The following is a 7,280-nucleotide window of genomic DNA, read 5'->3' on the forward strand; positions in this document are numbered from 1 at the left end:
GTCCTATTTTAATCTTGATCAAATACACCAATTTAACATTCCTTCCTTTTACTTCTACCAGCCTTAATCTTTAATTCAATCAAATATTGTCATAGGATTTGATTTGTCTTCAATTCTTTGTTGTCCCATTGCACAGATTTCCTCAAGGCTTTTATCACATTCCTTTTGTAAATCTAATAAGAAAGCATACATCTTATCAGATAAAAATTGTTCATGCAAAGACAAATATTGCCATATACCATTTTTCAAGTGCTAAATAAAAAGCATCTCTTTACCAGTACTATGTAGATTACAGGTAATTCTTGACTTACGACCCACAACTGGGTCCCAAATTTCCTAAGCAAGGCAGTTGCTTAAGAGCGTCACACTCCATTTTACCATCTTTTTGCCACAATTGTTAAGCAAATCATTTCAGTTGTTATGTGAATCATAGTCATTAAGTGAATCTGGATTTCCACCTTGACTTTGGTGTTGGAAGCTGGCTGGGAAGGTTACAAATAGGATGTCAACGCTGCTAACATCGGATGTTTTTGCTTTGACAACAGTTAGAGATGCAACCATTTTCTTCTTATGTTTTACTTTTAGAGTTAGATGATGCTGGGTGGGGGAGGAATGTGCATGAGAGTTTAGATAGACATAATAATACTGGACTTAGTGTGTGAACCAAGGATAATGAAATAAGAGATGATAAGAATTGGCGGGCTGGAGAACTGGAGGGAGAGCCTGCATTTCAAACTAATTGGAGAATGTGATTTATGACTGTTAATTGGAGGAGGGAATTGTGCTTTGATACCATGTGCTGAGGGAAGGGGAATCCAGTTTTTGGCTTAATGTCATGGTTCCGACAGATGAAACTCTTCATCTGTCAGAACCATGACATAGTGATCACATGACCCTGGGATGCTGCGACTGTCATAAATACGTGCCAGTTGCCAAACACTGGAATTTTGATCATGTGGCCATGGGGATGCTTCAATGGTCATAAGTGTGAAAAATAGTTCTTTGTTTTTTCATTGCTTGTGCAACTTTGAATGGTTACTAAACAAATGCTTGCAAGGACAACCTGCACAGTCCATAAGCTCAGCAAACATGATGCAGTGGATTGATTCAAACTACAGGTAATCCTCGACTTACAACATTCATTCATTCAAAGTTACAAAGATACTGAAACAAGTGACTTATGACTATTACAACTGTCAAAGCATCCCCACGGTCATGTGATCCAAATTTAGATGCTTGGCAACTGACTCATATTCATGACGGTTGCAGTGTCCTGGGGTCGTGTGATCACCTTTTGTGACCTTCTGACAAGCAAGGTCAATGGGCAAGCCAGATTCACTTAACAGCTGTGTTACTAACTTAACATCTGCAGTGGTTCGTTTAACAACTGTGGCAAGCAAGGTTGTAAAATGAGACACAAAACTCAACTAATGTCTCAGCAACAGTAATTTTGGGCTCAATTGTGGTTGCAAGTCGAGGATGACCTGTAATGTTGAGATAGGCCTACATAATCACCACGGATGCCATAATTAATACTCCTTTCTATGATCAGTCTATGTTGAGACTCTAGAAAGAGTACAGAGAAGAGCAACAAAGATGATCAGGGGACTGGAGGCTAAAACATATAAGGAACGGTTGCTGGAATTGGATATGTCTAGTTTAATGAAGAGAAGGACGAGGGGGGACATGATAGCAGTGTTCCAATATCTCAGGGGCTGCCACAAAGAAGAGGGAGTCAAGCTATTCTCCAAAGTGCCTGAAGGCAGGACGAGAAGCAACGGGTGGAAACTAATCAAGGAGAGAAGCAACCTAGAACTAAGGAGAAATTTCCTGACAGTTAGAACAATTAACCAGTGGAACAACCTGCCTCCAGAAGCGGTGAATGCTCCAACACTGGAAGTTTTTAAGAAGAGACTGGACAGCCATTTGCCCGAAATGGTATAGGGTTTCCTGCCTGAGCAGGGGGTTGGACTAGATGACCTCCAAGATCCCTTCCAACTGTATTATTATTATTATTATTATTATTATTATTATTATTATTATTATTATTATTATTAATCAATTTATGAAATTGAGTGCTGCCTGGCTCTCAATGCTTCTCTTGACCATGCATCGTGAAACGTAGCTCTGCGCAAACTGGAGATGCTGAAGGTGTGAAAAAAAAGGTGGTTAATGACTTACAGCTTGGGGTAATTCAACGATGCAAGCCTAAACCATCAAGTTGGTTAATCGGTTGACCCAGATAATCGGGTTAATTTACGCCCCGCTTCAGCTAACCATGGCTTAGCGTCCAGAGGGCCTGGTAGCCTGAAAGCCCGAGGTTTTCCTTTGCCGTTCAAAATCCGGCCGCCTTTTTGCTGGAAACCGATCTGGGCGCAACGAGGGGGAGGGCACGTACGTCTTGCCTTCCTCGCCCCCCACACCTGCCCCCCCGAGAGAACCCCCTTCGTCGACCCGCGGAGGAGGCTTCGTCTCCGACCGCCGCCAGAGGGCCCTGGGTGGCGCCCGGGAAGAAGCCCGGCTTGCCGTCTCTCTCTCGTTCCGCGGCTCGGGGCGTCACGCGTTGAGCTTCCTGGGTGACTCTGGGAGGCAGCGGCGGCGGCGCGGACCGGGCCAGGAGAACCGCCCCGCCGCGGCTCCACCCCGCCAGCCGCCGGGAGACCTTCCTCGCAGCCGGCTTGGCCCGGCCCAGGTGGGGACCTGTCGCGGATCGGTGCAGGCAGCGCTCCCGGGATGCGAAGGGTGACTCCCGCCTGCAGCGCCGCGCTGATCCCCTGTGCCTGGCTGACAAGCGATGTAAGGACAGGGGGCGAAGGGGAGCCGCGCCCGCTATTAAACATCTAAACAGTCCCCGCAGCCTTTCTGGACGTGCACGGCGTCAAAGCTACCCTCCGTCAATGCCAATTAGAACAGTAGCTTCATCAGGCTGACAGGAGAGGAGGAGTGCGCTGATGATGTTACCTAGTTTGGTAATGAAACGTCTGCAAGAAAACCGCCAAGCTCAGAGGAGGAAGAGTTATGCAAGCTTTGGAGTTCTACAGAGCTCTTTGGCTGGATTCTGCCTGACGAAGTGTTCTGCAGAACTCAAAAGCCTGCAAATTGCTCCTGAAGGTTGAGTGGATCAGTGAAGATACTGTTCCTATTCTTCCCCCCTCAAATTATATTTTTCGATTTTTTTTTTTAGCATCAGTTTGAAGCCTTGACTTTTAGCCTTCCTTCTGTTCCGTGTTAATTGAGGTACAGAATTGCCTTTGTCTGAGTTTTATTGTCTCCGGGTAAGTAAAAACAGGCTTTAAAATGGTGATTTACAGTGTAGCAGCAATAAGCTGAATTTAATGCTGTTTAATTAAGAACCAAGTACTTTAATATATAGTTAGTACCATTCCAATAATAGTACACACTGCATTTTGATTTAGATCAGTGGTTCTCAACCTATGGGTCGGGACCCCATTTGGGGTCGATTGACCATTTCATGGGGGTCGCCGAGCAAGGCTGTCCGCCATTTTTTTTGTCCGCCATTTTTTTGTCCGCCATTTTTTCCCCCTTTTCCAGCGGGTGCCTTACCTCCCTTGGGCTGGGCCAGCTGGTGGTCGGCCTACTCCATCTCTGCTGCTTGCCAGCTACGCCTCGGCCGGCGCAGGGGGCGGAACCATGCATGCGCGGCGTTCCCGGGCAGGGAAAGTCCTCGACTTACGACCGGTTGGGTAGTCCTCGACTTATGACCGGTTTAGTCCTCGACTTACGACCGGTTTAGTCCTCGACTTACGACCGGTTGGTGTCGCGGCATTAAAAAGGTTGAGAACCACTGATTTAGATTAAGGTAGCTAATGTAATGTATGGGGGGGGGGAAGATACGGCGACGGTAAAGGATTCTAAACTGAAGCTGAGTCAGCGTTGTGCAGCTTCCAAAAAGGCAGATGTAGTTTTAGAGTTCATTTGTTTAGATGTTAAATAAAGCCACGGGTTCATCTCACTCTCCTTTGTTGACCTTCCTGGATTTTGTTTGGCCAGCTACTGGCTGTGCTTAAAATGGATATTAAAAAGATTGGAATGGGGTCAGAGGTAGCAGTGAAGCTGGGCAGAGATATAGAAAACAAGCCCTACTTTATTATTTATTAAGCAATTTATATAACTGCCCATCAAACAAACTCCGGATGGTGTAGAGTAGACAGAGCTAAAAACCTTGGCATGTTGACAGCCTGGAGCAGAAACAGATTAGAGGTGAGGTAATGTTTACGCAGAACCAGAAACTACCCAACCGTGTTTTAACCTCTGCATGTCCTGTAAATGTGGCCCTGTGGATAGTTTAGAGATGAGGACAAAAAAGTCTATAAAAATCTAGGATGCTAGAACTGCCATCTTTTGCTTTTCGTGTCTGCGGCGGGGTGGTATTGCACTTATATTTGAAGGTTTGACTTTTCTCTTAAAAACTGGAAAATTCGGATTGTTTTAATTCTGAATTTCAAAAGGGACCTGGGTCTTTTGCAACCTGCAATCTTATCTCGTTGCCGAGCGTTTGATCACCTCAAATAATTGACAAAAGTAGAATTTTCTGTTTTGTTTATTTTCCTGAAGCTCCTCAATCTGCCCATTTTTATGTGTGGAATTAAATTTCAGGTTTTGGAAGCAGAGGTAGTCCTCGGTTTACAACTATTCGTTTAGCGACCATTTGAAGCGACAACAGCACTGAAAAAGTGACCTGCAACCAGTCCTTGTAGTTGCGACTGTTGCAGCATTCCCACAATCACTTGGTCAAAATTCAGGCAGTTGGCAACCAGCCTGCATTTATGACTGTTGCAGAATCTTGGGGGGGAGGATCAAGTGATCATCGTTTGCAGCCTTCCCAGCTGACTTCTGACAAGCAAAGTCAATGGGGGGAGATGAACTTGTTTAACAACTGCATGATTCCCTTAACAACTGCATGATTCCCTTAACAACTGCAGTGATTGGCTTAACAACTGTAGCAAAAAAAAAAAGATTGCAGAATTGGGCGCGACTCGCTTAACAACCACTTTGCTTAGCAATGGAAATTGTGGTCTCAGTTGTGGTCGTAAGTCAAGGACTACCTGCAGCCTGGAAAGGTGAATTCTAGAACAAATTTGATGCAGGGAGGGCTGTTGTTCCAGATGCCCTGTGGCCTCCAAGGTGGAACGACCTCCTCGTATTGGAGACTTCTCAACCAGAGGGACATGCAAGAGAACTACGAGACTCTGATCTCTCTGGGTAAGGATCAATTTCTCTGAGTTAATATGCAAAGCTAAGGAACCGCTCTACAGCAGAGGCCCCCAACTTTTGGGGCACCAGGGACTGGTTCTGTGGAGAAAGATTTTTCTGCGGACCAGAGGGGGCGCGGTTTTACGTGCATCCACATGGTGCCAGCCAATCTGCCCAAGGTCCTAATGGGATCTGTCACACTTTTTTCTTGTTAGCAGAAGAGATGGCAATCACCCTGCCCCGAATCACTGCACTAGCTGAGCCCCACCGGAGAGGGTTGCCGTCAGGTAAGACTAGTGGATTTTATGATCCTGCACCCCGAACAAAAGTGATTTTCTGTGCTTCAGGTGCAATTACCAACAACTGCTCTGTTCTCCACTTCTGCATAAAGCTTATGTGAATAAACTTAGGTGCGTGTATATGTGAAAGTGTGATAATAACAAGAAACAAGAAAGAAAAATACTGGCCTGTTTTTGGTCCAAGATAATCAATCTCAGTCATGCATTCCTCACTAAAAATATATTTTTTAAACTTTTCAATCCAATATTTAAATATAAAAAGTGTACTGGATCATGCCAAAGAGCTCTCTTGGCACACTTCCTGTTTCCCAGAATGGCCAAGAAGATAATATTAAGACATGTAGTTCTCAAGAATAGAAAACTTCTGCTACTGGTGGTAGGATATGCAGCTGTCTAAATTGCCACCTCTGGTTCCTGTTTTCCAGCAATTGTTTTTTTAGACACATCCTATCTTTTTGAATATTTGAGATGATTTATGACAATGTGAACTAGTAACCTTAGGCTGGATTAGGCCCCAGACTTCCTCCAGTCCCCATTTAGAATATTTTAAGTTGATTGCCATCACTATAGCTACGGCAGTGGGTATCATAGTTCAGCTATGTCCTTCTCTGAGTCAACAAAGCCAATTTCTGTATATATGTGGTGGAATGTAGTCTGGAGTCCCTGGAGGCAAAAAGGCAGCAGAGTTTGGAATGTCTGGTTGGCAGAAAGAGGGTGAAGACAGACCCTCCCTATCAGCACACAGAATATATACCTTTAGTTATGCAGGTAGTTGGTTTAGTCTGACAAGATTCTGCCTGTAGGCGAACAAAATACTCAGCTGTTGCAACATCCCCATGATCAGAATTTGAATGCTTGACAACTGGCATGTATTTATGACGGGTGCAGTGTCCCAGGATCATGTGATCCCCTTTTCTGACCTTCTGACCAGCAAAGTCATTGGGGAAGCCAGATTCACTTAACAACCGTGGTACTAACTTAACAACTGTAGTGATTCACTTAACAACTGTAGCAAGAAAGGTTGTAAAATGGGGCAAAACTCAACAAATGTTTCACTTAGCAACAGAAATTTTGAGCTCAATTGTGGCCATATATCGAAGACGACCTGTATTAAAGCTTTTCCTTGCCAGCAGGATTTCCACTTTCTAAATCTGATCTGCTCTCCTGGATGGATCGAGAAGATTCATGGATTCCAGAACTTCAGGCGTGTGAGGAAAGGACAATGCCAGCTCAGATAAATCCAGGTGAGAATTGTGGTTTGTTTATTTTTAAATATACAGGTAGTCCACGGCTTACAACTGGTTGCTTAGCAATTATTCAGAGTTATGACCTACCAGAAAAGGAGGACTTATGACCTGGATCTAGAGTTCCAGTGGTCAGGCCCCATCCTCTGGTCACGTGATTGTACTTTGGGCAATCAACAACATGGCTGCCTTTACGGCTGTTTGGAGTCACGTGACCGCATTTTACAATGGTTTTGTCGAGAACCAGCACTTATTCCAGTTTTCAGCAAAACCATAACAAACAATGGATTCACACTTACCATCACCATGTTCATTTAATCTACAAAGTTATAAAATTGTTTTGTGACCATCATGACATATGACTATTATGGGCAGGCTCCATTGCAGTCATATGATGAAGATTTCCTGCATGGGATGGAGTTTCACTGTGTAAAGGAAAAGTTGTGTTTGTCACCATCCATGCTAGATTCTGGCACAGAAACCCTGAACAGTGTGATAGAGCAGCTATTCATATTACATTTAT

Source organism: Protobothrops mucrosquamatus, unplaced genomic scaffold (assembly GCF_001527695.2).
Source record: "Protobothrops mucrosquamatus isolate PMUCROS unplaced genomic scaffold, P.Mucros_1.0 scaffold2916, whole genome shotgun sequence".
NCBI lineage: Eukaryota > Metazoa > Chordata > Lepidosauria > Squamata > Viperidae > Protobothrops > Protobothrops mucrosquamatus.